At 35.8% G+C, this 21,240-nt stretch overlaps 1 pseudogene; it reads right to left on the bottom strand.

The window, feature by feature from the left end:
- Nucleotides 1-734: 734 nt before the first annotated feature.
- Nucleotides 735-2,457, bottom strand: LOC150018061 (uncharacterized; annotated as a pseudogene).
- Between the last annotated feature and the right edge of the window lie 18,783 nt (nt 2,458-21,240).

The raw sequence follows: 21,240 nt of genomic DNA on the forward strand, positions 1-21,240 counted from the left end.
TAGAAACAGCAGCTATGAAGTAGCTACCTGGGCTTAAGAAGATAAGAAAAGAAGAGATAATTGAATCCACCAATAGCCAAATCTATCAATTTGTACTTTGTAGCCAAGAAAGGCAACTTGCTTTAGCCATTCTAAATAGGTTTCTATGGGCTTCTTACTATTGGATATCATATCTTTATTTGACAGTAAGTATTGTCCCCAATGCCAGATGAGGATCCATCAAAATGTTTCTCTGAGGACCAAAGGTCTAGAAAGAAATTTCTCTATCCATATTGCTTCTTCTCTTGCTGGAGGTGAGTCAGATAAGTCTGACAGGGAAGTATAACATAAAACATATAAGAATAAATCTTTAAGTATCTGCTGCTCATTTTTCTCATTTTATTCCAAATTTTTACCAAAGAAAACTATTTTTAGTAAGAATTTTGTATAAACTTACAGATTTTATGATTGGAATGTGTGTGTGTGTGTGTGTGTGTGTGTGTGTATGAAATAATGACAAGTAAAATACCTTAAGTTTCAAAAAGAAGTTTCAACTTGTGTTTTCTTCTTTGATAAGGTATGATTTAGCATAAACCTCAACCACACTCACTGAGTGTAAAGTTTCTCCTTAGCAAGTGTGTCCTCTGGTGACTAAAAAGGAGTGACTTCATCCTAGGCCTTCCTCACGCTTATTGCAAGAATAGGGCTTTTCCCCTAAGTGTGTTCTCTGATGTGTGTTGAGGGTTGCCTTGTCACTAAAAGCCCTGCTCACACTCCCCACACACATATGGCTTCTCTGTAGAATGTGTCCTCGATGCTGAAGCCTCACCCACAAAGAGCTCTTCTCTTGAGTGGGGTACCTTGTACCTGATTAAATTTGCTTTCTGGTTAAAGCCTTGGCCACACTCAGTGCAAATGTCAGCTTTCTCTCCGGAGTGTATCCTCTGATGACTGATGAGGTGTGACTTCTGTCAAAAGTCTTGTTCACATTCCCTGCACACAAAAGGCTTCTTTCCCAAGTGTGTCCTCTAACATGCAATGAGAGTTGACTTATGCTAAAGCCTCACCCCTATTCTTTTCACATGAAATGCTTCTCTGTTGAGCGTGTCCTCTGGTGTATAATGAGGAACAACTTAACACTAGACACTCAGGGGACTCTCCCCTGAGTGTGTCCTCTGGTGCAAGGTAAAGTTTGACTTATCACTACAGCCTCGCCCACACTCACAGAGTGTATCCTCTTATGTTAAATGATGTATGACTTCTGACTAAAGCTCTGGCCACATTCATTGCACAAGCGAGGGCTGTCCCCTGAATAAATCCTCTGGTATTTGCTGAGAGTTGATTTATCTCTAAAAAGCCTCCCACAGTCCCTGAATACATAAGGCTTCTCTCATGAGTGGGTCCTGTAGTGTGTAATAAAGTTTGCCTTATCCTGAAAGCCTTGCCTATACTCCTGGCAAACAAAGGGCTTCTCCTTTGAGTGTGTCTTAAGGAGTCTGATGAGAGTTGACTTCTGGCTAACACTTCACCCACACTCCTCACATGGGAAAGACCTCTCTCTGGAGTACGGCATCTTGTATCTGACTAGGTTTGACTTCTGATTAAAGGCTTACCCACACTCTACGCAGACAGAAGACTTCTCCCCCGTGTGTGATCTCTTGTGTGTGATGAGAGCTGATAATGTAGTTAAAGCTTTGGCCATGCTAACTGCAAAAATAAGACTTTCCTCCTGAGTGGGTCCTCTGATGAATAAAGGGGCTGACTTCTGGTTAAAGCAAAACCCACAATTTCTACGGCGGTCTACTTCAAAGCCTGACATTTCTACCCACTTTAATACTTTGCCTGTTTCTAAAGGGTTTGCCTTCTCAGCTGAGCTGAACTTTACTTCCACCACTATCTTGCCATCTCTCGAGCTTATTGGCAGTCCTTTAGGTGATCTGGACAAAGTTCTTGAATTCTATCCCTTGTCCTCCCAAAGAAGGGTTTAGAGCCCCCTTCTCTGGCTTCACCTTCCACACTGTCATTCCAGAAGCATTCATGAGAAAATGGTTGTTGCCACCACTTTGGATATGCTGGGCAGAGATCCACTATTCGGAGAGTCCCTGAACACAAGCCTGGGCAGCTTACAAAGTGGTGATCATGTAGCACACGTTGATATAATTGCCAACTGAAGAAGGCCAGAGTGGAGAATAAGGTGGAATTTCTGGCTTTGTTTGGATCTGCTAAACAGCAGCCAGGCAAATGTTCTTTCTGCTTGCTCCAGGGCCCTTCCCCCTGCTTTAGCCAAATGACAAGTGTTGGTTTGGAAAATAGAATTCCCGACACCAGGTTGCTATAGCTTTCCAGCATCACATCCCTATATAGCGTCTTCTGAGAACAGATCAACAGCCACCACTCTTCCTGAGTGAAGTCCACAGCCACATCATGGAATGACACAAATACCTCTTCTCTCCTGGCTCTCAAGAGCCCCGAGACCATTTTTCTGATTTTCTGAATGGTCTTCTTGGAGAAAGGTGGGCTCTTATCCTTGCCCAGCCTTGGCCACTGCACAGGAGTAGCCCCCTGGGGTTGAGTCCACATCTCTGTAGCTGCCAGTTATGAGGGCTTGTCAGTAACAGAGAGACCAAAGGTGGTGAACACACAGTTGCAATGTCTGTTTCATGGCAAGTACTACAAATATAAGGACTCACAGGTTAGATGCAGCCTGCTCCGCCACCTTTCTTTTAGAAGTTACATCATTTTAACTTTTACATTCGGGCTATAAGCTATCTCAAATCCACTGTTATGCTTGGTGTATGATACAGGTAAGTTCATTTTTTCCATATGGATATCAAGTTGTTCCAATGTTTCTTAAAGAGAGTTTTATTTCTCCTTGGAATTACATTAGCACTTTTATTAACATCAATGGGTTGTATAAGTATTGGGTCTATTTCTTGACTGTTATGATCTCTGTTCTTTTCTCCTAGCTTTTGATGGTGTCTGTCTTTGAGCTGGAAGACTTGGCTGATATTTGCTGGTTTCAAATTCTACAAAGTTCTGGAATCCCTCACTTGGAAAATGCCCTAGACCAGGTGACTCCTCTTTTCTTACTAGGACTTGATCACTCAGTTAATCTTGAGAGTGGGGAGGGGGCACGGTATTATTACTTAGCTAGGTTAGAATTCTTTTGCTCTGTAGTCTTTTCCATCAGCCCTCACTGCCATTGGTCCTGGCATGGCAGTCAGAATCCAAACATGGAAATGGCCCCCAGTGGAATGACTGCTGATCTCCCCACCTGTCTGAAGTGTTTGCTTTTCTCTGGAATTCAGTCCCTTTAGTTTCTTTAAATCCACCACTCTTTTCTATCTTCATAAATGAGTATAATTTTTATTTTATTTTGTCAATTTTATTTTCTGTACCCATCAGAAGAGATTTTCCTATTCTTTTATATTCTAACTATCTGCAAAAGTGTTCCTGGTAGGAGAAAAAAATGAGGGAGAAGTTTAGAATTATTCATTAATACAAAACCTTGCATTTGTAATAATCTATTTTACTAATTACTTTCTCTTCCTTTTATCAAATATTGGAGATTTTTTCTCTTCAATCATTAAAATTTACTCGTAAGTCTTTGGAAGTATCTAATATTTAATTTTAGCAACATCATTCTAGAATACGATGGCAAATTTTTACCTTTCTTTTGTAAACAGGAACAAAAATGAAACAGTATAGGCCTATATGAGTCAAAAGAACAGGAGGCACCTTCGAATTTTTTCTTAGCTTTATTTGATCATTGAATATGTTGTCCATAAAGGCTTTCTTGATGACTCTTGAGATAATCCTATTCAGCAGAGAATGAGGAACACAAAATACTGGAAGTTTGATAGTTATTTCTCAATTTAAAAGAAGCAGGATATATACCATATAAATAGAAAAGAGAGTGGTGAATAGAAAATACTATGAACTGTAGAAATAACATACAATTTTATTAGTAAGGCAGAGAAATCGTCTCTGTTGGTTTCAGTGTTGAAGTGCAAGTTAAAACGATGATTCAAGAAGCTAACGGCTCATAATATTTAATTTGGACCTACACTTGCTATTGATTCACAAGTAAGCCTCAGTCTTGGATTCTAGCTGATTAAATTTAGGCAAGTCCAATCAAACACAACTTTACTGAATGCACACATTTTTAAAATAGTTTTTGTTTTTTTTAAAGATAGCACTCATTGAGGTGCTCCTACTGCATTTCAAGACATAAAATTCAAATGACTAGATAATCTGAGAGAAGGAGTCTCCTTGAAGATGTTGCCTGTTTATTCGTTTCCTTGTTTTGTTTTTGTTTGTTTGTTTGTTTATTTGTTTTGTTTTTGCTTATATATGTATGGCTACCCTCCCTTTGCAATGATTCAGCATTCAGACTACACTGGGTGGGAAGAGGGTAAATAAGTTACAACATGTTTCATGTTAACAATGGGGTTGATTAAATAATAATAATAATAATAGTAACATAATAATAGAACTGTCTTTATGTTTTATGTTGGGGCCAGCTAGTAGGCATCATTACTATAAAATACAAGAGATCATTTAGTAATTGAAATGCCCACTCTAGAATCCTTTATGGGTACTTTGAAATAATAAAATGTATGTTCTCAGCATTTAATTTTCATAGAATTAAACTAAGTTCTGGCTAATGTGAAATGATTACCCAAATACCACTGTTGCTCAAGCTACAAAGAAGAGCAGAGGAATAAAGAATTCTGTGGTCCAACAAGTTTTAGAATCATTTGACTAATTCATCTTATGCATGTTATTTTATTAAAAATCATCTCAGATACTTCAATATGCCTAAGTTAACTAAACTCCAAGATAGGGACATGAGATGTAGTGTTTTTAAAACTTATTTGACTAACAAACTCTTTTCCTAAGAATATCTTGTAGGACAATTACACTGAAAAAAAAAAGAAAACATGCTTCAGAAAATGTGACCTAATCTTAATTAACCTTATGATTTTTTTCTTTCAAAGCCCTGTAAAATCTTTAATCCTTTTTATCTAAAACAAAATAAATATGCCTCCCAAAAATGTCTTGTTGCATTCACAGTTCTTTTAAAATCCTGACAATAACTGAAACATTTATTTGATAAGTAGTAACCAGAGGAACTCAAAATATATAGAGAAAGGACTTCCAGCCAAGATGGAGGCCTAGACTGATACGCTCCATCTCCCTTCACAACTAAGAAGGAATACAACTAATGCAAAACCAGAGAGAACCAGAAGTTTCAGAAAATAAATGGAAGTCTAACGTATGAAATTATAAAGAAGTGGTGCTCATCCGGACTGGTAGAAGAGGCAAAGCCAGGGCAGAGAGGTCAAGCTGTGCTGGCAGCAGCAGCAGTGGCAATGGCAGCAGGACAGTGAAAATGCCACAGTGTGGTGAGAAGGGTTACCCAGTTGTGATAAATGTACAGGGCTCTGACCCATATAGCATAGGAAGCAAAGGTAAACAAAAAACTGTCAGGATGGCACAAATCATGATAGAGATCCCAGTGATGAAGCTGACCAGACAGCAAATATCTAATCTAATGAAGCAGCAGATAGGAAATCTTTCTGAGGCACAGTTCAGAGCTTTGGTTATTAAAATGCTTAAAGACCTAACAGAAGATCTTAAACAAGACAGGGAAAGAATGAAGGCTAGTCCTGCTGAAATTAACAAAAACGCATATGAAACTAGTGGTGAGGGAAAGAAAACCAGGGATCAAATCAACAAATTGGAACATAGGGAAGGAACAAAGAGTTAACCAGTGCAGAAAGAGGAAACAAAAAGTGAGGGAAATGAGGAGAAGCTCAGAAACCTATTAGACAGCTGTAAGCAGGCCAACGTTTGAATTATAGGGTTGCCAGAAAGTGAAGAAGAACTAGAAATGGAAAAATTATGTAAAAAATAATGAAGCAGAACTGTCCTAACTTGGGGAAGGAAATAGACTTAAAGGTCCAGGAAGCACAGAGAGTTCCAAAACAACTGGACCCAAGGAGAACCACACCAAGACACATTACGATCAAAATATCAAAACTTAAGGATAAAGAGAGAATCCTAAAAGCATCAAGAGAGAAGAAGAAAATTATATACAAAGGGGTCCCAATAAGACTATCAACTGATTTCTCAAAAGAAACTCTGCAGGCAAGAAGGGACTGGCAAGAAATACTCAAAGTAATGAAAAGCAAAAACCTACAACCATGATTACTCTATCCAGTGAAGCTGTCATTCAGAATAGAATGGCAGAGAAAATGTTTCCAGGACAAAGTAAAACTAAAGGAGTTCATTAGATCCAAACCACTGTTATATGAAATGTTAAAGGGACTTATTTAGGAGAAAGAAAAAAAAAAACTATGAACATTAAAATGAAAACTGTATCACAACAACCAACAACAGAAGCTAGGGAATCAAAACAAAGGCAAACTAAGTAGGCAACGATAGTGGGAAAACAATTATAGGCCTGGGGAACATTGTGGGCGAGGTCAGCAGGGAAGGGGGAGAGGGGATAGGGAGAGAGATGGTACAGGAATTAAGAAGCATAGTAGGATGGAGTGGAGTAGACAGGAAGATGTTGAGAAGAACCATATGCACAACCAATGGGCATGGACTAAGTGGAAGGGAGACAACTGGAGGGAGGAGGGTCACTAGGTGGAGGGGAACAAAGGGAAAAGAAGTTGGGACAACTGTAACAGCATAATCAATAATGCATATTTTTTTAAACAAAAATAAAACAATCAATTGGAAAATAAAAAATTTAAATACAAAAAAACCCCTCAATTTAATATACCATTTTTGATAAAGATGACTGACTAGTAAAAAATATTTATAAATATATATATATATAGAGAGAGAGAAATGTATAGTAGAACATTCACTGGAGACTGTTTTTTGTCCTTGGTTAGTGCGTAAGAGGTAAGGAGATAAGTTATTAAATAGTGTCATTTTTGTCCTTCATTTCTCCAGTGAAACATGTTTCCTACCCTTTTTAAGATGTTTTGTGGTAGTATTGTGTGTGTTATTGATATAGATATGTATATGTTATGATAAGTTTTAGAACCTTTGATGAATCCAAGAATAAGTTCTACAAGGGAAAAGACTATTATAATTTGTTTTTTGCCATATAACATATAACTTTATTTGCCTATAACAAAGAAGAGCTTCAAAATAAACAGGATTTAAACTGCTTCATCTAGCTCCTTTTCAAATCAATATGTTTTGCATTCTACAATTTTTCAGATCATTTACTATGACATATAAAATAACTCAATAAACATTTATTAAATACCTAATATGATCAGGAAACAGGCTAAGTGCTAAAAAATCTTCTATTACCACTGTCCATTTATCTAGGAGCTCAAAAAATTGGAGCACAATTTACTTTCTAATATAGAAGTAGTTTGAGTTTAGTATCTTCAATTAAGAGACCTAAACAACTGTGAAAAAGCTACTACTGCAAAAGCACTTAGGTTACTGAGGGGTCTTTGCTTGATCAAGAGAAATTAAGGCATTTATTCACCCTTAACCACCAAGAGAGCAATGTATCAGAGGAGTAATTATCGAATGGATAGAGACTTTTGGTTTTCTTTCCAGGTGAACAATAAAAAGTGAATGTTAATTCCAGCACAAGGCTGAAGAGCAGCTCACAAATGTTTCAGATGCTGAAGGGCATATGGATGTCACACCAGAATTTCAGCTCTAGACTGGGCGGTCAGTGGTGAGGCTGGGAATAAAGATAAGAGCATGTTAGAGATGAAGGTATGGGTGGAAGTGGAAGTAGATCAAGGTAGATCAAATTGAAAATGATTAAAAGTGAGAGAAAATAAAAGAGTGAAATTACAGTTCAGTTCTAAAAACAGTGCCTCAGCCAAATAATGAAGTTTAATTATATGTAAGAATGAGTCATAGGGATCTGGGACAAAGATCCTTACAAAACTAATACACCATACTTTCTATGTGAAACTTGCTATTCTAAATTTTCTAAATAAAATAATGATATAGATATACATGTATATGTTAAAATGTGTGTGTGACACATATGTGTGTCTATATTTACACTACAAGGTAGATGCTATCAGTTTCTTCATCTGAGATACAAGAAACTGAATCATGGTAAGGGTAGGTCACTTCTCAGAGTCCTAGAGCCAAAGATAAAGCTAAAGGTTCAAGCAAAGCAATCGAGTTACAGCAACTGGGCCCTCACCAAATGATGTACTATTTCCCTCAATATAAGCCCTCTAATATGGGTCTAGATCACTGTATGAAAAGAAATTGAGCCCATAGGCAGAGCTGATAATAAGTGGACAAAGTAAGCCTTTTTCTGATACCTTGTTAAGAAATCACAGCTTGTTTGATTTTGCATTTGTTTTAATTTTCAGTTGATATAGCAATAGCCTTGCATCTGTCGGAGTATGTAGTCTAGACATAGTGAGTGCCTTTTAAGGAGATTTGCTTATTCTGTCTCTTCAAAGGAAAGCTAACAACCAACAATGGAAGATGACCAGGAGTTAGCCACAGAGGATCCTCTGAAAGCACACTCAGTATGCTCCTTCATGACATTATCGCCCAATGGCCCCTCAATCAAAGCAGAGAGATGGCTGCGTACGGTCAACATTCTCAAATGCTCTCACCTCAGGTCAACTATAAATCTATAGGAAGGACTTGGACTTGTTTCATATATTCCTTTTCTATTTCCTCATGATTGAAGAAATACGTGGTCTTTATATTACTATCTCATAAATTGACTAATAAACAAATAATAAGGAAACTAAGAAAATGTACAAATTGTATTATAGCAGCAGAATTAGAATTGGAACACTGAATTCATAGATCCCATAAATTTCTTATCTGAGTCAGAAAACACATCTTTGCTGGAACTATGTTATGTATATTGTTCTTGATTTTAATAGGAAGCACAGTGGCAACCACATATACATTTTGGATATCATTAGCAAAGTTTCAGAAGAAAGCATGAGGAAACATGTGTTGAGTTCCTAATATTTACAAGAGCATAAGAAACTTTTAGAAGTTTTGTGAAATCTATGTAAGTGAAAAAAATCAGGTTGATTAAAAATGAACAAAAAACAATTTTATTTCTATATTTCTAATTTTTGAACATTCTAAAATTAAAACTTGATAATAACATGTTAAATATATCTCCACATATACTATAGCTTGAGTTTATTGTGAGTTTCTTCTTTCTAATCTGTTCCCTTGCAAAAAAGAAACTCAGAATTAAAGTGAGTAAAAATCACATTGATTTTTTATGTGGTCTTCTGGTCACAGCCTCCTTAGGAAAAATCTTTGAATAAATGCCTTGAAAACTTTCAAATAGGCATTAATTAGAATCTATGAGACAATCAGCACTTTATGTTAGCAATAATCTTAATGATATCACATGATTATTTTATATGTGCCAGAAAAATACACAATTTGTTCCCCTGAATTAAAGATATCAAAAATAAAAGGGCCTCAACTTGGTAGAATCCAGTCCTAACATGATTTTCAGAGGCTAATAGTGAGAAGTGACTCTTTGCCCCACTACTAAGCTGCTGGGTATGATGTAGCCAAGTTACTTCATCTCTCTGAACATCAGTTCTTCACCAATGAAATGGAGAAAATACTGTACAGCACAGTTAGCAATATGGTATTGTGCACTTGAAAATATTTTAAGTATTCTTACCACAAACAACTACAACACAAACAAGGACAAAAAAACAACAAATAAGGAAACCACAGAAGAACACACACCCCCAAATATTGGGGAAGTGATGAATATGTTTAATGCCTTTATTGTGGGGATGGTATCTCAGGTGTATGCATATGCCCAGATTTATCAATTTATTATTCATTAAATGTATGCAGTGTTTTGTAGCAATTATGCTTCATAATATTGCTTATTAAAGGGCTAAGTAAGGAAATGAATGTAATAAATGCCCAGTAAGTGTTACTAATATCCTTTTGTTGTTATCATTAGTATTATCTGTGAATCTCTTACCATGTTTATGCAATTTGTGGTTTAAAAAATCACAAAACATAAGTCCACTTTGTTAACAAAAACTTTCTGGATAAATTTAAAAACTTTCTAAGGTTATTTTCCAAAGCCCATGCACTTAATCCTTATCTCCTCTCACTATGCCAGGAGCTAGTGTTCTTAATGGGGATCCCAAGATACTGCAAGAAACTACATGACAAAATAAAAATAAAATAAAATGGAGTATTAGACCATTAGGTTAGTTTGAAGTACACTAAATTGCCTTTCTTTGGAAATGAACAGGAAAGTCCTAAATAAATGGACTAAATATGGCACTTGCTTACTTTCCACCCTAGCCATTCCACCCTATCAGATGTATCTGTTTTCTTGAAGACTTCTCTGAGCTCCTGCTTGTCAGTTCCAGTACCCAATTCCCCTTAGATCCATGTTCCACACCAGGAGAAACTATGATATTAATTGTTACCAGTTGATCTTTTAATAGTTGACTTAGAAATAGCAACAAACCCAGAGATATAACTATTAATGTGAGTTTGAGGCTGAAACTCACTTAGGTCTTGTGCTCTGAAATAACACTTCATTTTTTCTCAACCCTGTAGCTCTAAAATTCGCTGACTATGCCTTGCTTAAAGTTTATATTATTCTAAAAGACAAATACAAAATACAGATAAGCAAAAAGAAAAAAACAAAGAGCCTAAATTCTTCCCACCTGGAAATATTGTTTTCCAGATCCTTTGATGTGAAATACAAGACCCTCTCAGGCATGACAGCTCTTCATACATTCAAATACAATTATTAGAGTTTGTCTTTTTATTTTCCCTTCAAGACAAAAAACAAGATAAAATACTTTCTTTTTAGCCTTAAATAGAGCCATCCAAATACATTCCAATATCACTCTGCTAGTAAAAGGAGTAAGACAAGCTTTTTGTCTTCTAAAAACAACTGATGGAAAATTTTGTATACCCAGCAGTCTCTCCTAACTGAACTTTGAGTCAGGAACTTAAAAATGGAGCAAATTAAAATAGCTTAGAATATTGACATATATTTTAAATTGGGCTCTATGTAATCATTTGACATATAACTTCCTCGTAAAAGTATAACAAACTGAGGAGGTTTCCACTTATAGGTCAGTAAAATGGATTAGTTAAAAAATGTTATCAATGGAAGGAAGTTTTAGAAAAAAAGCTACAGTAAAAATTCCTAACAAATAAATATTTTATTATTCCTCTTTTGAGAGATATGATAAATTGATTATTTTTCCCAAGGAATATTATTATATAAAAACAGTTTGGAATAAAATAATGTAATGGTATGAAAGTCAAATTAAGAAGATCCATTAAATATGTATATCCTCCAGGGATATATATGTTGAATAATTCATTAGCTGTTCAATACATTTATACACACTTAAACACTATGTAACTTGTTTTTATTACTGGGTTTTCTCTCATTTATTTTGAAAAATAAAAACATTGTATAGATTTTTCATCTGTGAGACTCCAAAAATTTAAATACAAAATAATTAACATTAAGTTCTTCCTAATTAATTCAGTAAAGGAGGTTTAGCTGTCGCTATGCTATGTACTCAAATTAAGAGACTGTCTCATTGCATTAAACAGAGTGCATTTATTACAGATAAGCTCTCAGCATATTTATCTGATATGACAGTTAATGCTTAATGAAAATGAATTTTCCCAGTATTGTAGGCTGCAAATGCACAGCTGTTTTGCTTCTAATGAGCTGACCTAGAAGTTTTGAGCAAATGTAGAGGATATAAACACTATTGTCCTTAAACTGAACAAGAATATAATAAAACTTAAAGTAGACTTCATTTCAATAATGACTAGTCTTACTATTAAACTAAATAGAAGAATTTTCAAGATGTTTTCATAAACATGTGTAAGCTGTATTTTAAAATGATACATCAGGGATATATAGAGCAGCTTAAATCATAAAAAAAAAAGATATAAATTAAAACAATTCAGCTATACTGTGCTTTTTAAAAATTTTAATCTTATTGTATTTTTCCATAGCCATTCAGTCCCCGTATGTCCCCCTTGCCTCTGCAATCACCACACCGTTGTCCATGTCCATGAGTCCTTTCTCCTTTTTGTTCAATCCCCCCACCCCCTCACCTCCCCACCCCAGCTGTTATCTGCTCTCCATCTGAGTCTGTCCCCATTTTCCTTGTTAGTTCAGTTTATTCATTAGATTTCACATACGAGTGAAATCATATGGTACTTTTCTTACTCTGACTGGTTTATTTCACTTAGCATAATGTTCTCCAGGCCCATCTACTGTTGCAAAGGGTAAAATTATCCTGCTTTTCTATGGCCAAGTAGTATTCCATTATGTAAATGTACCATATCTGTTTTATCCATTCATCTACTGATGGGCACTTGGGCTGCTTCCAAATCTTGGCTATTGTAAGTAGTGCTGCAATAAAATAGAGAAAATTATATTCTTTGAACTTAGCACCTCAGGGTTTTTTTTAAGGTAAATTCCAAGAAGTAGACTTCCTGTGTCAAAAGGCAGTTCCATTTTTAGTTTTTTGAGGTATCACCATACTATTTTCCGCAGTGGCTGCACCAGTCTGCATTCCCACCGACAGTGCAAAAAGGTTCCTCTTTCTCCACATCTTCACCAGAACTTGTTGGTTGTTTTATTGATGATGGCCATTCTGACAGGTATAAGATGGTATTTCCTTGTGGTTTTAATTTGCATTTCTCTGATAGTGACACTGAGCATCTTTTCATATATCTATTGGTCATCTGTATGTCCTCTTTGGAGAAGACTGAGTCATATTCTATTGTATATATGCTCCACTTCTTTATCCAGTTATTTATTGATGGACGCTTAGGTTGCTTCTTTATTTTGGCTATTATAAATAATGCTGCAATAAAGATATGGTTGTATATGTGTTTTTGATTCAGTGTTTTGAGTTTCCTTGTATAAATACCCAGAGTGGAATTGCTGGGTTCTTCTTTATCTAATGGTATAGCTTTCACTTTTAAGTCTATTTTGTCTGATATGAGTATTGCTATCCAAGCTTTTTTGTGTGTTTGTTTCCACCTTCATGAAATATCTTTTTCCATAACTTTACTTTCAGTCTGTCTTTTGATCAGAAGTGACTCTTGTAGCCAATATATGCAAGAGTCTTTTTTCTTATCCATTCATCCACTTATGTTTTTTGTTTGGAGCATTAATCCATTTGTTTTTTAACATCATTGTTGATAAATACATATTCATTGTCATTTTATTGTTCATAATTTTGACCTTTGTATTCCTCCCTCTTAAAGAAGAGCCTTTGACCTCCTTTCTTGTAATTCTGGTTTGGTGGTGGTGAATTCCTTTAGCTTTTTTTTTTGTGAGAGAGGGCCTGGGAAGCTCTTTATCTGTCCTTCGATTCGAAATGATAGTTTCACTGGGTAGTTCCTTGCTTTTCATCACTTTGAGTATTCTGCGCTAATCCCTTTTGGTCTGCAAAGTTTCTGTTGAGATTTATCTGACAGTCTTCTGTGAATTCCCTTATAGTAACTAACTGCTTTACTTTTACTTCTTTTAAATTCTCTGTCTTTGACTTTTGTCATTTTAGTCATGATGTGTCGTGGTGTGGGCCTCAGGATTTATCTTGTTTGGGACTTTGTGCTTCCTGGACTTGTTTTTTTTCTTTCACCAGTTAGGGAAGTTTTCAGTCATTATTTCTTCAAATCGGTTCTCAGTCCCTTGCTCACTCTCTTGTTCTACTAGTTCCCCTGAGATGTGGATGTTGTTATGCTTGATGTTGTCCTGCAGGTCCCTGAAGCGAACCTTGTAGAAACTTGTTTTTCTTCTCCCTGTTCTGAACGGGTATTTTTTGCTACCTTGTCTTCCAAACCACTGATTCAATCCTCTGCTTCATCCAACCTGTTGTTGATTCCTTCTAGTGTATTCTTCATTTCAGTTATTGTAGTCTTCATTCCTGACTATTACTTTTTTTAATAGTGATGTTTGTTTGTTTTTTGTGTTTTTGAAGTTCTCATGAAGTTTCTTAAGCATCATTATAACAAGGATTCTGAATTCTGTATCTGGTCATTTGCTCTCCTCTATATCATTTAGGTCTCTTTCTGAAGAGTTTCCCTGTTCTTTCATTTGGGACATGTTTCTTTGTCTCCCATTTTGGCTACTTCCCCATGTTTCTTTCTAATACATGTGGTAGATATGTTATGTCTCCCAGTCTTTGTGGCGTGGTCTTATTTAGTAAGTGTCCCGTATTGCCTACTGGGGCAGCCTCTCCAGTAACCAGAGCTGGGCATTCCAGGTTAGCTTCCCATGTGGGCAGCCTTCTGTTGTAGTTGAACCTTGGTTGTTGTTGGCACACCGATTGGAGAAATTGATCTCCAGGTTGATTGGCTACCGGGACTGGCTGTGACTACAGTGGAGAAGATGTTATACAGAGACCGATCCTTTGGAGCAGAACTCATTTCAGCAGGGCACTGGTGCCTGCCCAACCCATCTCTTGAGTGTGTTGCTTGTGGAAGAGATTGAGTGCTGCTCTGACATGATCTGAAGCTGGACACTGGGTGTACTGACTTTGGGGGCTCCTGGGATGTACAGGCCAAAAGCAGTCATTGCCTTTGCCATGCCCAGGCCACCCAGCATGAGCTACAAAGCAACCTGCAGATGGCTGCTACTTGTGGTGAGTTTGGAGGAGCATGGGAAAAGCCAAGTGGCAAACTAAGTCTTACCATTGCTTGTGCTGGGTTTGGTGCATGGCAAGCCAAGGTCAAATGCTGCTTGTTCATGAAACTTTGAGAGAATTTAGGAAAGTCCACAGCATGGGCAAACACAGGCCATTTGTTTGGAAACACCACTGGAAGTGATTTGGGTGGGCCCACAAGTTGGGTGGAGTAGGGTTTCAGGGAATCAACTGGGGCAGGAAAACATTGTTAGCCAGTTTGATGGAGACTCAGATACAGTACCTGTCTGTACCTTCAGGGGGAGGGCCCAGAAATGGATTGACGGCACTGCCAGCAATTCTGTCTAGGAGAAAGCTGCCCTTCCAGCCAAACAATTCAGTTCCTCCTTGTATGTCCCTGGCATCTTCCCAGGTGCCATCCTCAGAGCAGCTAAGTCCAGGTGCAGGCTCTTTAATTGGAATGCCTGGGACTCCACCAGCACTCAATCTCACACAGGAAAATCACTGCTGGTTTTCACAACCATACATTGTAGGGACTTCTATTCCTGGCACTGGAGCCCTGTCTGGGGAGCCTGCTGTGAGGCTGGGGCATCTCACTCCTCAGGAGGGACCTCTACAGTTGAGATATCCCTCATACTTTTAACCACATCATGTGAGTGTAGGACCAGCCCATTCTGGTGTCGCCACCCTTCTTACCAGTCCCAGTTTGGCTTCTTCTTTATATCCTCATTCATAGGAACTCTGTTCAGCTAGATTTCAGGTGTTTTCAAATGATGGGTGTTCTGCAGTTTAGATGTAATTTTGATGTGGTTGTGGGAGGAGGTGAGTACAACATTTATCTACTCTTCCATCTTGACCAGAAACCAAAACAAATTAGTTTTAGAATTAACCACATTCATTAAAGTATTTTCTTCATATTTTTAAAGTAAGCACCATAAATTGATTTTCTAAACTTTTATATTTCTACCATACACTAGTTATTTTAAAAGAAGGAATTTTCTTTTTAATGTATTTATTTTTAGTTAGGATATATTACCTTAACTTAATTCCACATGACTTTTATTTGGTACTTAGTATACTTTATCAATGTATCATGTAAATGTCTTGATTTTCAGGCAAATGCCAAGGTAAAATACATAATCCTCAATGATTTAATACCCATAATGATTTAATACCACCATGATTTAGGGTTTGATCAAAGTCAGGAATTTGAATTTGTAAGGCAATGGAATCGAATGTAAGAAACTAGAAGCAATTTGAGCATGTATAACTATGCTTCTATAATTTTGCAGAAATATGCTTCTCTTCCCTACAAAATGGGAACGACAATAGTAATAAATCAGCATTGCTATGTTGCATCTTAAACCTGCAAAGCAGGTTTTTCTCTTTCTAGATATTTCACCATTTTTTTGACAATTAAACTAGTTCAGTTAAGTAATTTTGGCCTAGAAAATAGAAAATATTTTTACAAGATTTCAATTATCAGAATAAACTAGAAAAGAAACAAGCCCTTCACATATCTTTTATGACCTACCATACTTATATAGCTTCCATCAACAGTTTTCCACCCTATTGATATACTTGTGACATTTATCAAATTTACAAAATAGTGATTTACTGCACTCTATTATATTCTATTATAATATATCTCAGCTTTTGTCATGTGTCTGAGGCCAGAACAACTAAATAGCATTTTGTAATGTAGTGATTATTGCCCTGGGTTTGATATTAGAAAATTTGTCTTCAAATCCTATAATTAGTGGTTATTTACAGTGTTAGATTTAAGAATGGAAAGACATGTGCAGCCACATAATTACTTAAAATAGAGTCATTACATGACTCTTCTCCATAAAAATAGATTCCTGGTGCTTACAAAATGTATTATTCCCTTTCCTTTTTATTAAAATCCCATTTTCTGTAGTTGCAAAGTGCTCCGATAGTTTCCCAGCCTTCTTGGCAATTACGGGTGACTATGTGATATCTTTCTGGCTGCTGGGAGATTTTAGATAGGGCTTGAGAAGCGTGTTTATAATGTGGGCAGGGATTCAGCTGACAGGAAACACATGTTACTCTATCTTAAAAACAATAGATGCTAACATTTAAGTTACACTGTTGACTATGAAACAAGGGCACAGTAGCCATGGATGCGTTTAGAGAAACATCAAAGCCCAAACTCCTGGTCTCATGATGGAGCCACCACGCTCGCCTCTAGATGCCTACCTTCACACTCGACTTTCTGTCATCAAACAATGAAATTCTTAACTTACTTAAAGTACTCTTTAACTTTATTTATTGTTTTTGGTGAAATGCAATTGCTAATTAATTCATTAGATATATCTTCACGGTGTTAAGTCCAATCTGAATTTCAGTTCAAAACTCTCAAAGCTTCATTCATAAAATGAGTATGCCAATAATTATTTAAATAAGTGAGAGAATCCAGTAAGAACCTCGACGAAAATGTCTAGTCACAATACTTGCTACAGAATTTACAGTCTATGGATCAATATAATAATTGTTATGTGCTATTTGAGAAGCATTTCTTCCATTTATTTTTTAAAATATTTCCACTTGATAGGTTACACCTGAGTAACAAATAAGGCAATAAACTATTTAATGACTCTATTTTAAGTTAAGTGTGATTATGTGACTGCCCATGTCTTTCCATTCTTAAATATAAAACTATAAATAACCACTAATTATAGGAATTATAAATTTATTTTTCTGGACACATTGGCAGGCATATATAAAGCATTGCTTTTAAAGTTTTTTAAAATCTTTATATGAATTTAAGCTTTTGAGAAACCCCAAGTGCTCCTTTCTGTTTATCTCAAAATGCTAAAGAAAAAAAATGTGCATTAAAACTGGATAAGTTAAAGCTATCATGAAAGTAAAAGAAAAGAAAGGAAAGACAAAGAGAGAGAAGAGTTTAAATGGAGTCTTTGTGCCTTTTAAATGAATGTTTGGCTTTTTACAAGGCTTTTGGAAGGCACAAACAGTATTAGACAGTATCTGAACTGATTCTAATAAATAAATAATTAAAACTAATTACTGTAGTAAATTTAATGATTTGAAGAGACCCTTTTAAGGAAACAAATCAGTCAGAATGGAGAAAGAAAGCCCAAAGTATGAATTGCACATGTCACTCCTTAAGTTCCTTCTATGGAATTCATTGGTCTCAGGACGAGTCATAACATACCACATGGTTTCATTATACAACCCTGGCTTACCTCTCTAGATGTCACTATGTACACCCTTTATACAATTTGCTTAAAAGTAGGAGTTTATGTAGCACCTGAACCTTTTTTCTTGCTTCATTTCAATTGGCTTCTTCACAAGCCATTCCGTTATCTAGCATGTACTCATCTCCTCTTACCTTCTAACTCACTCTTATCTTTGAGATTTCAGTGCAGGTATCCATATTTCTGTGAAATCTTTCTTGATTATAGGCTTGTTATTTAAACAAGAAGATGCCAAATTCACTTTGAGTTTCAGATAAGCAATGAATAATTTTTAATGTATGTACTATGTCCATGTAATTATATACATATGTATGTATACTAAAATAACAAACAAAATGCCAAGAACAATGCTGTTTACCTGAGATGCAAATTTAACTGGATATCCTATATATTTTGTTTTGTTAAATACCTGGTAACTTTTCTCTCTTCTGGATCATCACTAACTAGTCTCCATCATCCACCACTAGGCTATACGTCCATCTTCAGTGCCCCAATAGGACCTCCTGCATAGTCTTCTGGTCTGCTTCCCTCACAATACAAGTATTTTGAAGCCATGATTGCCTCATTCCCTTTGTATCCTCAGCACTTGCACAGTGTTTGACACACAATGGAAGCTTAACATTAATTCCTTCCCTTCGTGTGAGGCATGTCATTTATCACACTAAATATCAACCTTTATCTACTCTGTATTAACACAGATTTTTTTTTTTATCTTGCTTGAAGGAAAAACTTTGAACTTTCCTCATATAGTAGAGAAATGTTGGGCCTATTACATGTTTTCTGGCCTGTTATTTTATCCTATTCCACTGATACCAGGATTTCATCTTTAGGATCTAAGAGCAGCTTGAAATCAAAAGGTTTTTATTACTTGCTGGTAACTCAGCGTGAAAAGAAGACTAGTTCATTTTGGAATAGATCTGCTTTACACCTATAGTGCCTATTCTGAAATGTATCTTTTTTAAAGGAAAGATCATGGCCAACTTTAAATTCGTGTTATTATATAACTCTTTTATGCTAGTTTATTATTCACTTGTGAGAAAGAGGTCTTTTCTGACAGCTAGCTTTACATGGACCATTCCTGTCTTCCACTCTGACAATTCTTATTCTATTGTTCTCTTGTTATAGTAGTCTTCCAGGGTTTTATACTCTAGCACCAACAGCCAAAGATATACAGTAGTCCTCTCTATATCGTGGTTCTCTTATCGTGGCCTCATTGTATCACGGAATTTTTAAAAATATTATATTTATTTATCGCAGATGTTTTGCTATATTATGGGATTTTGCAATACTGTATACATATGTTGTTAAAGTTACGTAGGTTTAAAAGTGTAGAATATGTTTAAGAACATAAGTACTGTTTATAAAAGTGTGAAAAAGGTTAGTAAGGGAGTGGGAAAGGTTAATAAGGGACTGGGAATGGTTTCTAAGTGTGTGGGAAGGGTTTATAAAGCTTTAACATATATATATATATATATATATAAATACTAAAATACATGTAAGGTTCCTACTTCATGGAATTTCTCCTATAACAGGGGCATCTAGAATGTAATACCCGTGATAAGTGAGTGAATACGGTACTTAAAAAAATAATTTTTTTCTATTTCTAATCCAGAAATGGTTTTCTCCCAAAGAGATTAAGATTTATTCTGAAATCATACAGTTACAAATCTATATTTTTTTGTTTAAGTTATGGTTAATTAAAAACTTCAGACTTTTTCTTTGTTACTGTTTCTGCTACATTTATTCCTAGACAATTTTATTCCTAGGCAGTTATTACAAGTGTTGCATGTACAAACATTTGCCCTTAACATACTATGTGACTATGTTCAAATTAATATTTATTCTTCAATATTGGCTAATTTTCTCATTTGTCAAACCTATCTTGAATACTTTCCCTACCTTTCAGAATAATAGTAACTACACTTCTACATTAGTATTATCATAAACTGATGATCATTCTCTCAAAATCTTGTTGAAACCTTCCAACTAAAACTTGGCTTCTTAATATAATAGATACACCAACTCAGGACATACTTGTTTAAAGCTTTCATTTAAAGGCAAAAATATGGCACATCAATGGAAATGAGAGTGAGGGCTGTTCCTATATGAGTCTAGGAAATATCCCATGTGCAAGTTTCTCAAGGGCCCTGTTTCTCTACCTTGAACCACCACAGTCTATGCAAAGACATCATGGTTTTGGGAGAGCTGAAACCAAGTCTGTCAAACTGGTTAGGCCAGTTGTAAACCATTAGTAAAGAAATTGACCCAGAGGCTCTCCAGGGAGTTTCTGATTTTAATCAGAACATTTTAAATTTAAACATCCCTATCTCAACAGTCCTCTGCCAAGAGTCAAAAAGTTAGACATCCTCGTGTCCCAAAATAAAGGTACAACTTTCCAGGTCTAGTAATAAAACAACTGTCTCCACAACTTCACATGTATGTTTCCTTTTATTAATGTTTAAAAACAAAAACAAAATTAAAACATGAATATAAAATAGAAACATGGTCTTATGAATGGAAAAAAACATATAGTTAACATGTTTATTTAAAATTTCACTAGTCATTATCAGACATTATTTATACAATTCAACTTGACCTAACCATTATTTAAAAATATATTCAGTGTTTTCTCATCTGTGTAATTGATATTCTCTTTGGTCAATGTCTTAGATTTTTAGTAAACCTGTAGTTGGCACAAATAAGAAATTTTTTCTTTCATTATATTGCTATTAATCTCTTTTTCTCACATTATTAACTCACCATTTTTTTCTACTTGAGTGAATCCCAAAAAGATATTTTCTGAATGATTAGTCATCAGTGTGTAATCAAGAATGTTTTTTAGCCCTGGCTTGTGTGGCTCAGTGGATTGAGCACTGGCTTGTGAACCAAAAGGTTGCCAGTTCAATTTCCAGTCAGGGCACATGCCTGGGTCATGGGTCAGGTCCCCAGTTGGGGTCATGCAAAGAGGCAATCACACATTGATGTTTCTCTCCTTCTCTTTCTCCCTTCCTTCCCCTCTCTCTAAAATTAAATTAACAAAAAGTCTTTTAAAAAGAATGTTTTTAGCTGCCTTAGTCAACTTGGAGCCTCTAGTCATGTTATTCCTATGCCACTGGCTTGCATAGTCCACAATTGCATGGTAGTAATTATCAATAATATTAAGATGTTCATTAATTGATTACTCATTTACTCACTCATTTATTGAACCATGAATAACTACTGTACACATGCACATCCTTTGGCCAACCACAGTGCTAGGTAATGGAGAAACAAAAGCAATAAAGTTCCTGCTTTCATGCATTTGTAGACTGAAAGAAACTACAAATAGGAAAACTGGAAATTACAAA

Source organism: Furipterus horrens, unplaced genomic scaffold (genome assembly GCF_987537825.1).
Source record: "Furipterus horrens unplaced genomic scaffold, mFurHor1.1.pri manual_scaffold_2, whole genome shotgun sequence".
Classification (NCBI taxonomy): domain Eukaryota; kingdom Metazoa; phylum Chordata; class Mammalia; order Chiroptera; family Furipteridae; genus Furipterus; species Furipterus horrens.